We start from the raw sequence: 21,023 nt of genomic DNA, 5'->3' as shown, positions 1-21,023 counted from the left end.
GACTTCCATGGTATTTGTTGTTATCTCCCGTTTTGCATTCCTAATTCTACTAATTTGGGTTTTTTCTCTCCTCATTTTAGTCAGGTTTGCCAGGGGTCTATCAATCTTGTTTATTTTTTCAAAGAACCAACTTTTTGTTTCATAATTCTTTGTATGGTTTTTTTTGGCTTCTATTTCATTGATTTCAGCTCTTATTTTTTTTATTTCTCTCCTTCTATTTGTTTTGGGATTTGCTTGTTCTTGTTTTTCTAGGAGTTTGAGATGTATCATTAGGTCATTGATTTGGGATCTTTCAATCTTTTTAATATATGCACTCATGGCTATGAACTTTCCTCTCAAGACTGCCTTAGCTGTGTCCCATAGGTTAAAGAAAAGGGGAAAACTAATATACGGACAAGAGGGAGAAAGCAGAACAAGGTATCAAACAAGAGAGTTTCAAAGGTATAAACAGGGAGTGTTAGTGTACTAATCAACAGTAAGCTGAACAGACATTAGAGAGACAGAGAGAGGATTGAAAATCAAAGATAAAAAAATAAAAAATAAGTAAATGAAAGTAATATCTATATATAACAATGAATTAAAATAAAATGGAAAATAGAAATTTAAAAAAAAAAAAACCAAAAAACTTCCAAGTTTATATGCAATGCAGTTTCAGTCTTAATAATTTGGGTGTCCGTCTCAATCTCCAGTCCTGGAGTTGGTGCCTCAGATGTTGTTCTGTAGTTGTCTCATCAAAGGGGATGCATAAAGTAGAACAAAACTACACACTCACACACACACACACACACACACACACACACACACACACACACACACACAAAAGCCCCACCAAGTGTCCCAAGTTCAAATGCAATACACTTTCAGTAAGTTTTTTGGCTTGCAGGTGTAATTCGGTTGTTCTCTCATCAAAGGTAGGGAGAAAAAGAAAAAAAAGCGTCTGGAGGCAGTTCTGAGAGTGGTATCTGCAACTGTGGCTTGCCTGCCTGCTGCTCTCAGCCTGTAGCTGGTGGCGCTATTTATGCAGATCTCTGGGGTGAGCTAGCACTCACCTGGTCCCACAGGCTTTGTTTGCTCAGAGTTCTCCTGTGCGGGAGCCTCTAGTACAGGCTTTCCCCTTTCCAACAAGCACTGGGAAAGGTGACACTGCCCCCGCGTTGTCAGGCCTGCATGTTTATTTACAGTTCATGTGGGAGGTGGGTCTTCCCCCCTCTCCTCTGAAGTTTTCCTCCCACTGCCACTTTCAGAAGCTTTCCTGCTCCTGCTTACTGGGCGGTGCTGCTGCTCCTGCTGGCCGCCATGTTTGTTTACAGTTCACGTGGGAAGTGGGTCTTCCCTCCTCTCACAAGCTTTCCCGCTCCTGGTTGCTTTGCGCGCGCCCTGCTCCCGCCAGAGGCTCTCCGGCCCGCCCGGCTTGTTTATTTACAGTCCCGGGAAGGATTCCCTTCCCCCAATCTTCAGTGCTCAGGGCGCCCCACCCTCTTTCCAGCGTGTCTTAACTGTTCTTATTGCTTATTACTCAATTTCTCTTTTTTCCCCGGGTGGAGGTCAGTCTGTCCAGGGGGCTATGGTGCTCTGGCCCAGGCTTGTCTGTGGGGCTACCGTGGTACCACAAAGCTCACCTGGTCTGCATCTTCCCAGGCCGTATGGGCGCTGGCCACTGGCAGCCCCGGGGGCCTTCCTCATTTCTCCGTTTAACGTGAAGTGGAGATTCTCTGCACCGGCTGGAGATGTGGAGGGGTCAAAGTTATGCCTTTTCTTGGTGATTATGCCTGCAAAGTGTGTCTCCAGCGTCTCTCCAAGATTTCACTATAGGAGGGTCACTTTCTGCTTCCTACCTCTAGCCACCATCTTGGAATTCTCCATGATTTTTTCTTTCAAACAAAGTTTGTTTTTGTTTTACTATAAAGAGCTTTATAATTACCTCAAATTTGTTTTTTAAATTTTAGAGATGAGGAGTTTTCAGGGAATGATTCTTCTACTTCTTTTTCTTGTTTCTGTATATTTGACTGATTTTGACTGACCACTATCATAGTATTTTTTGAGTAAAAGCTAGTTTACTTTTTAAAATGTGTTTATTTATTTATGGAGGAAAAGGTAAGGAGTCATTTGTCACTTTTCCCAAAAAATACAGCACTTTCCTTGATGATTTATTTGGCTCATCCCACATGAATGTTATGCTTTTTGCTCTCCCAAAGTTTATTTTCTCATCCCCTTTTAACTGAATGAGATTATTTTAATATTCACATTTTAACAGTCCAATAGCACTTCCGTTTTTCTCATGTTTCTTTGTACCCACAAAGCTGAATTTAGGTTTGCCTAAGAGAAATTACAATTCCTTTTACTTGAATTTTTCCTGTTCTTGACTTCTGCACAGAAGCCTATCTTTACTGTTCCGTTTAAGTTGCTATATGTAGCTTTTTGCAGCAGTAGATGTGCTGTTTTCTACCGTAGGTTGTGACTTTGTGTCTAAAGCTTTTATGTCTGCTTCATTTTTAGCTTGCCAAAGCCTTAAAGAAAAATTAAAGTAAAAGTTGATCTTCAGCATAGTGTCAGCCTACCATCAATGTCACAATGAACAGAAAATCCTGTGCTAGGATGTCAAAGGATAAAGTGTTCTTTAAAATCTCAGAATCAGGAGCATTTTTCAGGATGTCTTTTCATTTAGAGCATTGGATATTACATAATTTTAGAAAACAATTTTTTCTCACAAAACTTTTTACATTAACCTTTTATTTTAAAAGTCACAATTGACTGAAAATTCTGAGTATGTATTACTAGCAGGTCAAGCATGATCTCCTGGTGATTATCAGTTATTCATGTTAAAGTACTTCATGGCAAAATAGGAAAGAATCTAGAACAATGGTTTTTTGGTGGTACTGGGGTTTGAACTCAGGAGTTTGCACTTGCAAAGCAGGCACTCTAGTGCTTGAGCCATGACTACAACCCTTTGTTCTCTGGCTATTTTGGAGATAGACTTCCATTTTTTGCCTAGGCCAAGTTGGACCCTAATCCTTCTATTTTAAGCTTCCTGTTGTCTTGGGATAGGAGTGTACCACCACTCCCAGCTTTTCTCTGTTGAGATGGGGTTTCATGAACTTTCATTTTTTTGGCCTGAGCTGGTTTGGAACTCTAATCCTCTCAATCTCAGCCTCCTGTGTTTCTTGACCCAGATATTGAGATGGAGTTTAACAAATTCCCTGTCAGATTTGACCTCAAACTGCCATTCTCCCGGGGTACATAGTGAGACCTTGTCTTAAAAAAAACAAATATATTCTTGAAAATGAACCTCTCAAGATTTAAATATTCACTTCAAAAATACCTGAATGAAGCAAAGTAGGAAGGTTGCTCAAACATTCCTTAACTTTGGTATGCATATGAAATATATCCCCCTCAAACTGCCTCTTTATTAGCTATTATTAACTCCATGTTGGGTGTAGGGCATCCTTTCTTAGATTGATAGGATATTTGACTTTTCTAGTATTTTGTGTAAAATAGGAGAGGTTAAGTGCTGGAGTTTGGATGAGATTTCATTAATGCAAAGTTAATAGAGCTAAGATCTTAATGCAATTATGACTATATAAATTATGCCAATAATAAGGCTTGGTATTTCATCAAATTACTTATATGGAATTTCCACTGTCAAAGGATATAAAAACATTTGCCTGGGTTTACACAAAATGAGCACAATTAATAGTTAAAATCAAGCAAACTTAGAATCTGATTTTTCCATTTTGCTCTAATTTTGAAAACATAAGAAAAGGAATCATTCATCATATTTTTTTAAAAGTATGAAAACTAACTCCCATTATATTTTAAATAAAACTTATCTCTTAAAACAGATGAGTATATGCTATATCTTTTAGTGTTCTCTTTAGGTAAATAAAATCTAATTTCCATAATTGAGAGCAAAGCGGCTTAGCATTTGTAAGTGTAAGATGGTGTTGCTTAGCAATATTCAAATGAGTGAGAGTCCCTCCTCTGGATCATGTTATAAAACAAGTGTCCATGTGAATATGTGTCAGAATCAGAAAAGGAAGTGATTTCTTAGCACCTAAGTTTTAACCAGATAAGACCCCATGTATTCAAATGAATACAACCCAACATGTCAGTAACTTTTATTCAGATGAGCTTAGCCAAATAACATTAATCATATATGTATTGTTGGGTGTGGGTCATAATCATTCACCAATTTCTCCTTACCTAGTAGCTAATAAGCTCTTCATTAAACTGGCATGTAAAAGCAAGGCCTCAGTCCTTGTCAAGATCATAATTTTGTGTATATACACACTCAAGTTTTAGGAAGACAAATTAAAATTTCTAGTTATAGTTAATTGTAAATCCCACCATTTTATCTTCTTATAATGTAGATCATATTGTCATGTAAAACATGTACATGACCTAAAGAACTCATTCAAATGAGGAGGGAAATATGTCTTTTCTCACATCCCTTCCTGGTCTGGTCACTCTGCATCCCATGGCCATTCTGCACATCAGCCACCTACAGACCAGTTCAGTACCATGGCCAACGCTAGGCTCTGGCTGGCCACTATCTTTTTAGCCTGTCTTCTTTAGCAGGTTTTGATGTTCTTTGTTGTGACATTGTTGTTAAATGAGCAAAGTTATCTTAACAGAAATCTACTTATTTTCTCCTATTTTGATTAAGAAGGGATAGCTTATTGTTCTGAAGATTGTTTTCTTAAAAATTAAAACAAAAACAAAGTACAGCCTTTATCTACAATGGCTTCCTGTTTTAAATTCCTTCACAGCCTCCCTTTCCTCCAAACCCTTTCTGATGAAGATTATAAATCATTTACAAATAATGGGAAACTAACTATAGTCACACAGGGGAAAAATAAAAATAATTCATGGTGAAAAACATAGTCTAAGAAAGTTATACGCAGATAAAACATTAAAATTCAAACTAAGGAAGAGATCCAAAATGGTGGCTAAGGTAGGGAATCAGATCTCCTAAGCTCCATGACTCCAGAAACCTTCTTGTGAAGCTGGAGCCACACTTGGGTAATTCTGATTGCCCTAGCCAAATAAATAACCACCACCACATCAGGTGCAGATAAAATTCAAAGAATGACCCCTAGATCAGCCTTTAATTGTACCTAACAGCTGCGAAAATCTTGCCTGACATAGTCAGCAAAGGCATGTCCAGCCTCTGATCCTAGGAAAAAAGCTCCCAGCCACCTCTCTCTCTTTTTTATTTCCATCAGAATCAAATCCTGTGACATCCTGGACCCCAGCCCATGGAAAGCCTCCCTACCAGTGCCACACTGAAAACAACAGCACCATTTCTCCCTGCCAGATGGCTACAAAGTTGCCTGCATGACACTGCAGAAGAAACAGGTGAGCATCACACAACATGCACGGCTCCCCTACCCAGACCCCCATCCCATCCCACCCTAGGAAAATAATCCAATGCAGTCCCTGGGCAGACTGAATCCCCCCTGCCCCAGCAAAACTGACAACCATGAGCAGCAAACTGTAATCTAACACCAACATTGGAGGTGGGGTTGGAATGCTGAACTTGCCCTGGAGAATGGAGGTTGGGTAAAGAGCCCATCTCTCACTGCTGAACTGTCAGGAGTGTGGCAAGGAACCAAGCTCTCAGTGTTGAACTCTCAGTGATGCACCATAAACAGCAAAGGCTGAGAGAGGGGACTGGCTGACAAGCCAACCATCTAGAGGAGCCATCGGCACCCAGCAGAGATTGGGAGAGGCATAAAGGCTGAGGGGGGAGTGACAAACTAACCTCCCAAAGCACAGCAGGAGGTGGTTTCCAGAGCTGATCACTGGGACAGAAGGCAGCATTCAAAACTGAATTACCCCACCTTGCTGGGGGAGGAGCTGAACAAGCAGAGCTGTAGCTGAAGAGCAACACAGCTGCCACCTGCTGAAAACAACAGTTCTGACCACCCTGCATGAGAATACCACTCACAAGTCAGTCACTTCATGAGACCACATCAGATCTTCTGCTAGAACACCAATACCAGGATTGGACACCTAAGGAATAACTCCAGAACTTTCATTAATAGATTGAACTTTCTGTGGTTTCTGAATCAAGACTTTTAAAATTGTGTTTCTTTGTTCTTTTTTTTATTCCTGTATTATTAACTTCATCATCAGCATTCTCTTATCCCTATTTTCACCCTCTTCATGCCTCCTTCTCTGGTATTACATTCCATTATTCTGCCTCCCAACTACTCTTTCTGCCCCTTCTCATCCACTCTTTCCCCTGTCTTCACCTTCCCCTCACATCCACCCCAAACCTGTCACCACAATATCTCTCCCTCCTACATAGTCACCACCTGCCAACTAGCCAACTGTGCCAACTGCACAAATCCCCAGACCTCTGCAATCCCTGACACAAACACCCTCCACTACAACAATAGAAATACACCCAAACACAATAAGGGCCACAAAATTCAATAGATCCCATACATTTAAATCTACATACTATCCCTTTTCCCATTCCCCCTTTTTTTAGTGCCACCTTTATGAATCTCCAAAATATATAACTAGCCTAATAACTATTACCCCCCCAACTCCAACTGTTTATAGGTACTATCATCAAGGGGTTTTCTATAGAATATGTTAACAATTGGTCTGGCATTGAATCTGTGAACTTGTTATTGCTAAATTACACCTCCAGACCAATGTCAGATAGAGCACATCAACCTAGTTAACAACCAAGTCAGCCACAACACAAAAATTAAATCAGGGAAAGAAATTAGGCAATGAAATCCCCCAACTAGGCTACCAAAAACACAGTGGCAGCTGTGTCATGTGGAGCAAGGGAGAAGGGATGTAAACCATTCTCATCAAAAAAATAATTTAATACAGGATTCAGTAGAAAATGGATACCCAGTTCTTGACCTCAACAAAACAATGATAAATGTAACCCACAAAAAAAAAAAATCAAAGAAGAAATCTGGAAAGAAACCTTTGAGTAATTCATGGAGAAGATATTTGACATGGTTAACCAGAATATTATAAAATGTACTCAAGAAATTTCATAACACCAAAAATAAAGAACATGAAATGACACAGAAACAAGTAAAGAAACTCACAGAGGTCTTCAACAAACATCAAAGTGAAACAAAGGACCCTATAAAAACAGAGCTGCATGAATTAAAGAACACAACACAAATTATAAAAGAGGAGTTGAACAAAGATATGGAAAACCTCAGAAGAAAGAATCAGGCAGAAATCCTGGAAATAAAAAATGCCTATAGTCAAACAAAAACCAGTGGAAGACCATTCCAGCAGACTAGAACAAATGGAAGACAGAATCTCAAAGTTTGAAGATAAAATAGAAATTAAAGAAAAAAAAAAAAAGAAGAAATCTTAATCAAACAACTCAAGAACTGTGAAAGGAATGTGCAAGAACTCAGCAACTCCATCAAAAGACCAAACAGAATCTTGGGCATTGAAGAAGGAGAAGAGGTGAAAACCAAGGGGATACATAGCATATTCTATAAATTAATAACAGAAAATTTCCCAAATCTTGAGAAATTCTTGCCCATTCAGGAACAGGAAGCCTCCAGGACACTAAGCAGACTTGACCAAAATAGAACCTTCCCACGACATATTATCATCAAAACAATAAGCATAGAGAACAGAGAAAGAATATTGAAGGATGTAAGAGAGAAAAACAAATAACATATAAAGGTAAACACATCAAAATAACAGATTTCTCAACAGAAACCTTAAAAGCAAGAAGGGCATGGAGTGAGGTATTTCAGGCACTGAATGAAAATAAATTCAACCCTAGGATACTCTACCCAGCAAAACTATCATTCAAAATTGACAGTGCAATAAAAATCTTCAGTGATAAACAGAAACTAAAACAGTATATGACCACCAAGCCACCTACAGAAGATTCTACATGGAATTCTGCACACAGAAGATGAAAGCAAACAAAACCATGACAGAACCGGTAGCAATCAGAGATTAGCATTGATTTGACTGCAAACAATCAAATCCTTAAACAACAAAAACAACTAAATGGCAGGAATCACCACATACCTATCAATATTAACAATGAATGTTAACAGACTCAACTCCACTATCAAAAGACACTGTTTGGCAAACTGGATTAAAAAGGAAGATCCAACAACCTGTCTACAAGAGAAATAAACACTGGCTTAGGGTGAAAGACTGGAAGAGGATTTATGAAGCCAATGGCCTTCAAAAACAGGCAAGAGTAGCAATACTTATATCAGACAAAGTAGACTTCAAACTTACATTGGCCAAACGAGATAAAGAAGGACACTTCATACTAATGCAAGTTGCAATACATCAAAAGGAAATAACAATAATAAACCTTTATGCACCCAATGTCAGTGTACCCAATTTCACCAAATGTACACAAAAGGACTTAAAACTACACATAGGCTCAAACACAGTGGTAGTGGGAGACTTTAATACCACTCTATCACCAATAGATAGGTCATCCAAAGAAAAAATCAACAAAGAAATCCTAGAACAGAATGACACCATAAATCAAATGGACCTAACTGATGTCTACAGAATATTTCATCCAACAACATCACAATATACATTCTTTTCAGCAGCCCATGGAACTTTCTCCAAGATAGAACATGTCTTAGGACACAAAGCAAGCCTCAGCAAATATAAGAAAACAGAGATAACCCCCTGCATTCTATCTGATCACAAGGCATTAAAACTAGAACTCAACAACAAAAATAACAACAGAAAACATGAAAATGATTGCTTAACAATCAGTTGGTCATAGTAGAAATAAGAGAGGGAATCAAAAAAGTTCCTGGAAGCTAATGAAAATGAAAACACAACCTACCAGAACCTGTGGGACACAGCAAAGGCAGACCTAAGTAGCAAGTTTATAGCCATGAATGCACATATTGAAAGGACAGAAATATCTCAAATAAACAACTTAATGCTACATCTCAAGCTCCTAGAAAAACGAGAGCAAGCAAAACCCAAAACAAGCGGAAGGAGAGAAATAATAAAAATAATGGCTGAAATTAATTAAATAGAGACCAAAAAAATGCAAAGAATCAATAAAACAAAAAGCTGGTTCATTGAAAAAAAAAAAAACAAGATTGACACCCTCTTAGCAAATCTGACTAAAAGAAAGAGGGAAAAGACCCCAATTAGTAAAATCAGAAATGAAAAGGGGGAGAAAACAACAAACACCATGGAAATCCAGGGAATAATCAGAGACTACTTTGAGAATCTATATTCAAGTAAATTGGAAAATCTTGAAGAAATGGACAAATTTCTAGATACTTATGACCATCCAAAACTAAACCAAGAAGATATTTACCACCTAAACAGATCTATAACACTTAATGAAATTGAAGCAGCAATGAAGAGTCCCCCAAAATAGAAAAGCCCAGGACCTGACAGATTCTCAGCTGAATCCTACTAGACCTTCAAAGAAGAATAATACCAACACTCTTTTAACTTTTTTATGAAATAGAAAGGGAAGGAACACTGCCCAACTCATTTTATGAAGACAGTATTATACTACTCCCAAAACTGGACAAGGACACATCCAAAAAGGAGAACTGCAGGCCAGTGTCCTTAATGAACATCGATTCAAAAATCCTCAATAAATAATGGCAAACAGAATCCAACAACCTGTCAGAAAGGTCATTTACCACAACCAAGTCAACTTCATCCCAAGGATGTAGGGATGGTTCAACATACACCAATCAGTAAGTGTAATATGGCACTTTAATAGAAGCAAAGACAAAAACCATATGATCATCTCAATGGATGCAGATAAAGCCTTTGATAAGATTCAATACCACTTCATGATAAAAGCTCTAAGAAAACTAGGAATAGAAGGAATGTACCTCAACATTGTAAAGGCTATATATGACACACCTACAGTCAACATCATACTTAATGGGGAAAAACTGAAACCATTCACCCTAAACTCAGGAACAAGACAAGGGTGCCCACTCTCCTCACTCCTGTTCAACATATTCCTAGAATTCCTATCCAGAGCAGTAAGGCAAGGAGAGGAAATAAAAGGAATACAAATAGGTAACACACACAGTTAAAATATCCCAATTGCAGACGACATGATCCTATATCTCAAAGACCCAAAATACCCCACCCCAAAACTTCTAGACACCATAAACAGCTTCAGCAATGAAGCAGGATACAAAATCAACTTACAAAAATCAGTAGCCTTTCTCTCCACCAATAATGAACAAATTGAGAAAGACTATAGAAAACAATTCCATTTACAATAGACTAAAAAAAAAAAATCAAATACTTAGGAATAAACTTAACGAAGGCCATAAATGACCTCTACAGGGAGAACTACAAACCACTGAAGAAAAAGATCAAGTAAGATGACAGAACATGGAAAGATCTCCCATGTTCATGGATTGGCAAAATCAACACAGTAAAAGTGGCTATACTACCAAAAGCAACCTACATGTTCAATGTGATATCCATCAAAATTTCAAAGACATTCTTCACAGAGATTGAAAAATCTACCCTAAAGTTCATTTGAAAACACAAAAGACTGCCAATAGCCAAGGCAATCCTGAGCAAAGAGAGCAATGTTGAAGGTATCACAACATCTGACTTCAAAATATACTATAGAACCATAGCAATAAAAACAGCACGGTACTGACACCAACACAGATATGAAGATCAGTGGAATAAACTAGAGGACCTGGATATGAATCCACACAGCTATGCCCACCTTATTTTTGACAAAGGTGCCAAAAACATAAGATGGAGAAAAGACAGCCTCTTCAACAAATGGCGCTGGGAAAAGTGGCTCTCTACAGAAAACTGAAACTAGATCCATGCCTGTCACCCTGTTATCAACTCAAAGTGGATTAAAGACTTTAATATCAGACGCAAAATCTTGAAGATAAGACATGAAAGAGCAGGGAATACCCTGGAAACAATAAGTATAGGCAAGTACTTTCTCAGTAGAACTCTAGCAGCCCAGCAACTAAGAGACAGGATGGACAAATGGGACTACATGAAATTAAAAAGCTTCTGCACAACAAAAGAAATGGTCTCTAAATCAAAGATACCATCCATAGAGTGGGAGAAAATATTTTCTAGCTATATATCAGACAAATGACTGATAACCAGAATATAAAGAGAGCTCAAAAAACTAAACACCCCCAAACCAATGAGCCAATAAAGAAGTGGGCAACTGAATTAAATAGTACTTTTTCTTAGGAAGAAATCCAAATGGGCAAAGAAAACACGTGAAAAAATGCTCACCATTCCTGGCCATGAAGGAAATGCAAATCAAAACCACACTAAGGGAGAATTCCAAGATGGCGGCTAGAGGTAGGAAGCAGAAAGCGACCCTCCTATAGTGAAATCTTGGAGAGACGCTGGAGACACACTTTACAGGCATAATCACCGAGAAAAGGCATAACTTTGACCCCTCCACACCTCCAGCCGGCGCAGAGAATCTCCACTTCACGTTAAACGGAGAACCGAGGAGGCCCCGGGGCCGCCAGTGGCCGGCGCCCATACGGTTTGGGAAGACGCGGACCAGGTGAGCTTCGCGGTACCGCGGTTCCCCCACAGACAAGCCTGGGCCAGAGCAGCATAGCCCCCTGGACAGACTGACCTCCACCCGGGGAAAAAAAGAGAAACTGAGTACTAAGCAATAAGAACAGTTAAGACACGCTGGAAAGAGGGTGGGGCGCCCTGAGCGCTGAAGATTGGGGGAAGGGAATCCTTCCTGGGACTGTAAATAAATGAGCCGGGCGGGCGGGAGAGGCTCTGGCGGGAGCGGGGCGCGCCCAGCAACCGGGAGCGGGGACGCTTGTGAGAGGAGGGAAGACCCACTTCCCACGTGAACTGTAAATAAACACGCAGGCCTGACAACGCGGGGCAGTGTCACTTTCCCAGTGCTTGGAAAGGGAAAAGCCTGTAGCAGAGGCCCCCCTCCCCCGCACAGGAGAACTCTGAGCAAACAAAGCCTGTGGGACCAGGTGAGTGCTAAGCTCACCCCAGAGATCTGCATAAATAACGCCACCAGCTACAGGCTGAGAGCAGCAGGCAGGCAAGCCACAGTTGCAGATACCACTCTCAGAACTGCCTCCAGATGCTTTTTTTTCTTTTTCTCCCTACCTTTGATGAGAGAACAACCGAATTACACCTGCAAGCCGAAAAACTTACTGAAACTGTATTGCATTTGAACTGGGGACACTTGGTGGGGCTTTTTTTTTTTTTTTTCTTCTGTGTGTGTGTGAGTGTAGTTTTGTTCTACTTTATGCATCCCCTTTGATGAGACAACTACAGAACAACATCTGAGGCACCAACTCCAGGACTGGAGATTGAGACAGACATCCAAATTATTAAGACTGAAATTGCATTGCATATAAACTTGGAAGTTTTTTTGTTTTTTTTGTTTTTTTTAATTTTCTATTTTCCATTTTATTTTAATTCATTTTATAAATAGATATTACTTTCATATACTTATTTTTTATTTTTTTTATCTTTGATTTTCAATCCTCTCTCTGTCACTCTATTGTCTGTTCAGCTTACTGTCGATTAGTACACTAACACTCCCTGTTTATACCTTTGAAACTCTCTTGTCTGATACCTTGTTCTCCTTTCTCCCTCTTGTCTGTATATTTGTTTTCCCCTTTTCTTTAACTTCTTGCTTTCCATCTCAGCTCACTCTTCCATTCTCAATATTACCATTGTTATTATTACAAGCTAGAAAATACTTAATTACACACAGTACAGGGACAGTAACAACACCAAGGACAATGACAGGAAGACAGAAAAAACAAGGAAACCAGTTTCCCCACAGCAAAAAATTAGTACAGGAACCAGAGGGGAATGAAGAGAACAGAAACTCAGAGCCAGACTCCAACAAAATGAAGATAAACTATGCCAAAGGACCCAATGAAGCCCACAAGAATAATTTAAAAGAAGACATACTACAAGTACTCAATGAGAATTTTATAGAGATGATACTGGATAGGGTCAACCAAAATGTACAGGAGACACTCAAGAAATTCCAAGACAATAAAAATAGAGAATTTGAAAAAGCAAAAGAAGAAATAAAGGAAACCATAGAAGCACTGTATAAACACCAAAGTGAAAGAGAGAACACAATGAATAAATGGATAAATGAACTCAGGACAAAAATAGACAACAATAAAGAAGAAAACAGCCAGGATATGGAAAACCTCAGAAAAAAGAACGAAACAGAACTGCAAAACAAAACGGAAGGCCAATCCAGCAGAATAGAACAAACAGAAGACAGAATCTCAGAACTTGAAGATGAAATGGTAATTAAAGGAAAAACTGAAGAACTACTAATTAAACAACTCAAGACCTGTGAAAAGAAAATGCAAGAACTCACTGACTCCATCAAAAGACCAAACTTGAGAATCATGGGCATCGAAGAAGGAGAAGAGGTGCAAGCGAAGGGAATGCGTAATATATTCAACAAAATAATAATGGAAAATTTCCCAAATCTAGAGAAAGATATTCCCATACAAATGCAAGAGGCCTCCAGGACACCAAACAGACCAGATCAAAATAGAACTACTCCACGACATATCATCATTAAAACAACAAGTTCAGAAACTAAGGAAAGAATATTGAAGGCTGCAAGAGAGAAAAAACAAGTAACATACAAAGGTAAACCCATCAAAATCACAGCAGACTTCTCAACAGAAACATTAAAAGCAAGAAGAGCGTGGGGTGAGATCTTCCGGGCACTGAATGAAAATAACTTCAACCCCAGGATACTCTACCCAGCAAAGCTATCATTCAAAATAGATGGAGCAATAAAAGTCTTCCATGATAAGCAGAAACTAAAACAATATGTGACCACAAAGCCACCATTACAAAAGATTCTGCAAGGGATCCTGCACACAGAAAGTGACACCCAACTTAACCATGAAAAGGCAGGCAGCACCAAACCACAGGATAAGAAAAAGCAAGACAGTAGAGAGTAACATCAAGTTAGGTACACACAATCAAACCTTCAAACAACTAAGATAACTAAATGGCAGGAATCACCACATACCTATCAGTACTAACACTTAATGTTAATGGACTTAATTCATCCATCAAAAGACACCATTTGACAAAATGGATTAAAAAAGAAGATCCAACAATTTGTTGCTTACAGGAGACTCATCTCACCGACAGAAATAAGCATATGCTTAGGATGAAAGGCTGGAAGAAGATTTACCAAGCCAATGGCCCCCGAAAACAAGCAGGAGTAGCAATACTTATCTCTGACAAAGTAGACTTCAAACCTACATTGATCAAACGAGATAAAGAAGGACATTCCATACTAATAAAAGGGGAAATAGACCAAAAGGAAATAATAATCATCAATCTGTACGCACCCAATGTCAACGCACCCAATTTCATCAAACATACCCTGAAAGACCTAAAAGCATATATAAACGCCAACACAGTGGTTGTGGGAGACTTTAACACTCCATTATCATCAATAGATAGGTCATCCAAACAAAAACTCAATAAAGAAATCCAAGATCTAAAATATGCAATAGATCAAGTGGACCTAGTAGATGTCTACAGAACATTTCATCCAACCTCTACACAATATACATTCTTCTCAGCAGCCCATGGAACCTTCTCCAAAATAGATCATATCCTAGGGCACAAAGCAAGCCTTAGCAAATATAAGAAAATAGAAATAATACCATGCATACTATCTGACCACAATGCAGTAAAAGTAGAACTCAACAACAAAAGTAAAGACAAAAAACATGCAAACAGCTGGAAACTAAATAACTCATTACTTAATGAAGAATGGATCATCTATGCAATAAAAGAGGAAATTAAAAAGTTCCTAGAAGTCAATGAAAATGAAAACACAACCTACCGGAACCTATGGGACACAGCTAAGGCAGTCTTGAGAGGAAAGTTTATAGCCATGAGTGCATATATTAAAAAGATTGAAAGATCCCAAATCAATGACCTAATGATACATCTCAAACTCCTAGAAAAACAAGAACAAGCAAACCCCAAAACAAATAGAAGGAGAGAAATAATAAAAATAAGAGCTGAAATCAATGAAATAGAAACCAAAAAAACCATACAAAGAATTAATGAAACAAAAAGTTGGTTCTTTGAAAAAATAAACAAGATCGATAGACCCCTGGCAAACCTGACTAAAATGAGGAGAGAAAAAACCCAAATTAGTAGAATTAGGAATGCAAAAGGGGAGATAACAACAAATACCATGGAAGTCCAGGAAATCATCAGAGACTACTTTGAGAACCTATATGCAAATAAATTTGAAAATCTTAAAGAAATGGACAGATTTCTAGATACATATGATCATCCAAAACTGAACCAAGAGGAAATTAATCACCTGAATAGACCTATAACACAAAATGAAATTGAAGCAGCAATCAAGAGTCTCCCCAAAAAGAAAAGTCCAGGTCCTGATGGATTCTCTGCTGAATTCTATCAGACCTTTAAAGAAGAACTGATACCAACCCTCCTTAAACTGTTCCACAAAATAGAAAGGGAAGGAAAACTGCCAAACACATTTTATGAAGCCACTATTACACTTATCCCAAAACCAGGCAAAGACACCTCCAAAAAGGAGAACTATAGGCCAATCTCCTTAATGAACATTGATGCAAAAATCCTCAACAAAATAATGGCAAATCGAATTCAGCAACACATCAAAAAGATTATTCACCACGACCAGGTAGGCTTCATCCCAGGGATGCAGGGGTGGTTCAACATACGAAAATCAATAAACGTAATAAACCACATTAACAGAAGCAAAGACAAAAACCACTTGATCATCTCAATAGATGCAGAAAAAGCCTTTGATAAGATCCAACATCATTTCATGATAAAAGCTCTAAGAAAACTAGGAATAGAAGGAAAGTTCCTCAACATTATAAAAGCTATATATGACAAACCTACAGCCAGCATTATACTTAACGGAGAAAAATTAAAACCATTCCCTCTAAAATCAGGAACCAGACAAGGATGCCCACTATCTCCACTCCTATTCAACATAGTACTGGAATTCCTAGCCAGAGCAATTAGGCAAGAAGAAGGAATAAAAGGAATACAAATAGGTAAAGAAACTGTCAAAATATCCCTATTTGCAGACGACATGATCCTATACCTTAAAGACCCAAAAAACTCTACTCAGAAGCTTCTAGACATCATCAATAGCTATAGCAAGGTAGCAGGATATAAAATCAACATAGAAAAATCATTAGCATTTCTATACACTAACAATGAGCAAACGGAAAAAGAATGTATAAAAACAATTCCATTTACAATAGCCTCAAAAAAAGTCAAATACCTAGGTGTAAACCTAACAAAATATGTGAAAGACCTCTACAAGGAAAACTATACACTTCTGAAGAAAGAGATTGAGGAAGACTATAGAAAGTGGAGAGATCTCCCATGCTCATGGATTGGTAGAATCAACATAGTAAAAATGTCGATACTCCCAAAAGTAATCTACATGTTTAATGCAATTCCCATCAAAATTCCAATGACATTCATCAAAGAGATTGAAAAATCTACTGTTAAATTTATATGGAAACACAAGAGGCCACAAATAGCCAAGGCAATACTCAGTCAAAAGAACAATGCAGGAGGTATCACAATACCTGACTTCAAACTATATTACAAAGCAATAATAATAAAAACAGCATGGTACTGGCACAAAAACAGACATGAAGACCAGTGGAACAGAATAGAGGATCCAGATATGAAGCCACACAACTATAAGCAACTTATCTTTGACAAAGGAGCTAAAAATATACGATGGAGAAATAGCAGCCTCTTCAACAAAAACTGCTGGGAAAACTGGTTAGCAGTCTGCAAAAAACTGAAACTAGATCCATGTATATCACCCTATACCAAGATTAACTCAAAATGGATCAAGGATCTTAATATCAGACCCCAAACTCTTAAGTTGATACAAGAAAGAGTAGGAAATACTCTGGAGTTAGTAGGTATAGGTAAGAACTTTCTCAATGAAACCCCAGCAGCACAGCAACTAAGAGATAGCATAGATAAATGGGACCTCATAAAACTAAAAAGCTTCTGTTCATCAAAAGAAATGGTCTCTAAACTGAAGAGAACACCCACAGAGTGGGAGAAAATATTTGCCAATTATACATCAGACAAAGGACTGATAACCAGAATATACAAGGAACTTAAAAAACTAAATTCTCCCAAAACTAATGAACCAATAAAGAAATGGGCATGTGAACTAAACAGAACTTTCTCAAAAGAAGAAATTCAAATGGCCAGAAAACACATGAAAAAATGCTCACCATCTCTAGCAATAAAGGAAATGCAAATTAAAACCACACTAAGATTCCACCTCACCCCTGTTAGAATAGCCATCATCAGCAACACCACCAACAACAGGTGTTGGTGAGGATGCTGGGAAAAAGGAACCCTCTTACACTGTTGGTGGGAATGTAGACTAGTACAACCACTCTGGAAAAAAATTTGGAGGCTACTTAAAAAGCTGGACATCGATCTACCATTTGATCCAGCAATACCACTCTTGGGGATATACCCAAAAGACTGTTACTCCAGAGGCACCTGCACATCCATGTTTATTGCGGCACTATTCACAATAGCCAAGTTATGGAAACAGCCAAGATGCCCCAGCACTGACGAATGGATTAAGAAAATGTGGTATCTATACACAATGGAATTTTATGCAGCCATGAAGAAGAACGAAATGTTATCATTTGCTGGTAAATGGATGGAATTGGAGAACATCATTCTGAGTGAGGTTAGCCTGGCTCAAAAGACCAAAAATCATATGTTCTCCCTCATATGTGGACATTAGATCAAGGGCAAACACAACAAGGGGATTGGACTATGAGCACATGATAAAAGCGAGAGCACACAAGGGAGGGGTGAGGATAGGTAAGACACCTAAAAAACTAGCTAGCATTTGTTGCCCTTAATGCAGAGAAACTAAAGCAGATACCTTAAAGCAACTGAGGCCAATAGGAAAAGGGGACCAGGAACTAGAGAAAAGGTTAGATCAAAAAGAATTAACCTAGAAGGTAACACCCATGCACAGGAAATCAATGTGAGTCAATGCCCTGTATAGCTATCCTTATCTCAACCAGCAAAACCCCTTGTTCCTTCCTATTATTGCTTATACTCTCTCTACAACAAAATTAGAGATACGGGCAAAATAGTTTCTGCTGGGTATTGAGGGGGGGAGCGGGAGGGGGTGGAGTGGGTGGTAAGGGAGGTGGTGGGGGCAGGGGGGAGAAATAAACCAAGCCTTGTATGCACATATGAATAATAAAAGAAAAATGAAAAAAAAAAAAAAAAAAAGAAAAACCAAAAAAAAAAAAAAAAATACCACACTAAGATTCCACCTTACCCCTGTTAGTATGGCTATTATCAAAAACACCACCAACAACAAATGCTGACAAGGATGCCGGAAAAAGGAACTATCATACACTGCTGGTGGGAATGTAAGCTAGTGCAAACACTTTGGAAAACAATATGGAGGCTTCTTAAAAAACTAAACATAGATCTGCGATATGATCCAGCAATACCACTCCTAGGGATATACCTGAAGGAATGCAACTCAAGTTATTATAAAGGCACCTACATACCCATGTTTATTGCAGCAGTATTCACAACAGCCAAGCTGTGGAAACAACCAAAATGCCCTACAACCAATGAATCGATCAAGAAAATGTGTTTTTATACACAACTGAATTTTACTCAGCCACAAAGAAGAATGAAATTCTGCCATTCGCAAGTAAATGGATGGAACTGGAGAACATCATCTTGGGTGAAGTTAGCCAAGCTTAGAAGGCCAAAAACTGCACGTTCTCCCTCATATGTGGATTATAGACTCAAAACAAATGCAGAGATATTATTGGACATGGGTCACACACTGAGAGAGAGTAGACACAGGAGAAATAAGAAAAGGAAAGGAAACCTAAAACTTGAATGTGGTTGATGTACTTGCTCCCTGTTGAGGAGAGGATAAAGTAATCCTAAATTGGAAGAGGCCAATATGGGAAGGAGACTAGGAAGTAGTGTAGAGGTCTTGTAGGTATGGATCAATGTGTGTTGCAATACACATGTGCATAGAAGCAACACTAAGAATCTGCATAATTATCTTTATCTCAAACTAGTAAAAATGATATGTCTTTCTTATTATCTCTTGTGTTTTCTCTTCAACATAATTGGAGAAGAGGGTGGAACAGGTTCTGCCTAGAAGCAGGAGGAGTTGAGGGGTGGAGGTGGCACAAATAATGCATACACATGTAAGTAAATGTAAAAATGATAAAATAAAAGGAGAAAAGAAAAAAAAATCACACAGGAAAGCGAAAAGAAAAAATTCAAACCAAACTTTTAAAATAACAATCAAAAGAGCTTGTTCTTTTAAGTCGTTTTCATGGAAACATTTTTCATAAAAAAATAATTTTCATATAAATGACCATTCTACATTTTATTGAAAAGGATTTGCTGAAATTGAGCTTTATCTTCACTATGCAGTACATTTTCTCACTATCTCATTTCTTTTACCTGGAAATATAAAAAGTCTTTGGTGGCTAAGTACATTTATATAAAATCTGAAAAGTTTTATATAAAGTTTTGGCATAATGTCAATGTTTACTGGCATTATCTTAATGACTTTGAGATTGAGTAACTATGATTTTTTTTCTTGTAATTTTGCTAGTAATCTAATGCTGGTAACCTGGCAATCTCTAACAGGGATCCTGTGTCTTGATTAATAATGTATATTGTTTATTAGGTATTTTATCTAGACAGATTAGTGTAACCTTTAAATCTTCCTTCTCCCTTATAATTTATATCAAATTACTTACTGAATCTTGAAAATTATATGATCATAATGATTTTCAGCTCTCTCCTCTCCTCTTCATTCCAACTGCCACAGCCCAAATTAAAGCCATATGGTTTTCTGGTCTACAGCAATAATGCCTAACTGACTTTCCTGCTACCACTCCTCTTGTGCTTCACTATCTCCTCCCTTTCTTTACTTTTTGACAATATATTTTAAGACATGCATCTATTTTAGTTATTTCTTTGTTTGAATAAACCAGCATCTGCTGCTGTGGAAGAAACTTCAAATTCTTGGAGTGCCACTCAAATACCTTTACAATTATTCCTGAAAAACTTGTCCCCTTTTCTTCTCATGGCCCCTTCTCTTCTCAAACTGTCCACATTTCCATCAATATACCCACTTACTCCCCCACATTTTCAAGTCTTTTTAAATTTCTGTTTCATCACTTGTAAGGCCTTTGTTCTAATAAATGCATTTTTTAAAGACCTGGTTCAAAGTTTATCTTTTGGGGAGGCTTTTTCAGAATGCAGTGCAATAAAATGTGTACACGTGTAAATAAATGCAAAAATGATACCTGTTGGAACTACTTGAGGAATCAGGGGATGGGAGGATGAAGGAGAATGACTGAGGAAGTGAATTCATGTATGATATATTTGATACACTGTAAGAACCTGTATAAATTCCACAATGTACCTCCACCCATCACAACAATAAAGGAAAAAAAATATTATTTTATTTTAAAAGATTTATTTATTATTATATTACTGTTGTACTAGGGGTACATTGTGACATTTACAAGAGTTCTTATAATATATCATAGTTGAATTCTCATCCTTTGTTCTTGCCATATTTCTTTTTTATATCTCTATGACAGACATCACTTAGCACATTGAATTATAAGGAAGCATGAGACTGTGTGCTCTGCCAAAGCATATGCTCTTTGAAGAGAATTACTTTGCTATTTTATGTCTTGAATATCCATGATGACTATAAAGTCAACAGTCAAATGGAAAATATTTTGAACCTCAAAATTCTTTAAGTAGTAAGGTAATCTCAGAATTTTTTAAAAAAGTACTTGATCACTTTGTCATTTAGTTGGTAACTCTTAAATTTAGACATAATCTATAGCTTTTCTGAACCAGTTTTTAGAGTGTAATATTCTGATTAATTGAATTGCTGTTTAAGTTTA

General features: G+C 37.9%; 1 protein-coding gene across 4 annotated transcripts in view; it reads right to left on the bottom strand.

The window, feature by feature from the left end:
- The window catches only part of Epha6 (EPH receptor A6), a 933,912-nt gene that overhangs the window by 126,243 nt on the left and 786,646 nt on the right, over positions 1–21,023 (bottom strand). The window lies entirely within an intron of this gene.

Source organism: Castor canadensis, chromosome 5 (genome assembly GCF_047511655.1).
Source record: "Castor canadensis chromosome 5, mCasCan1.hap1v2, whole genome shotgun sequence".
NCBI classification, from domain to species: Eukaryota; Metazoa; Chordata; class Mammalia; order Rodentia; family Castoridae; genus Castor; species Castor canadensis.
The sequence above is the reverse complement of the archived record's forward strand: the minus strand, read 5'-3'. Positions and strand labels throughout refer to the sequence as shown.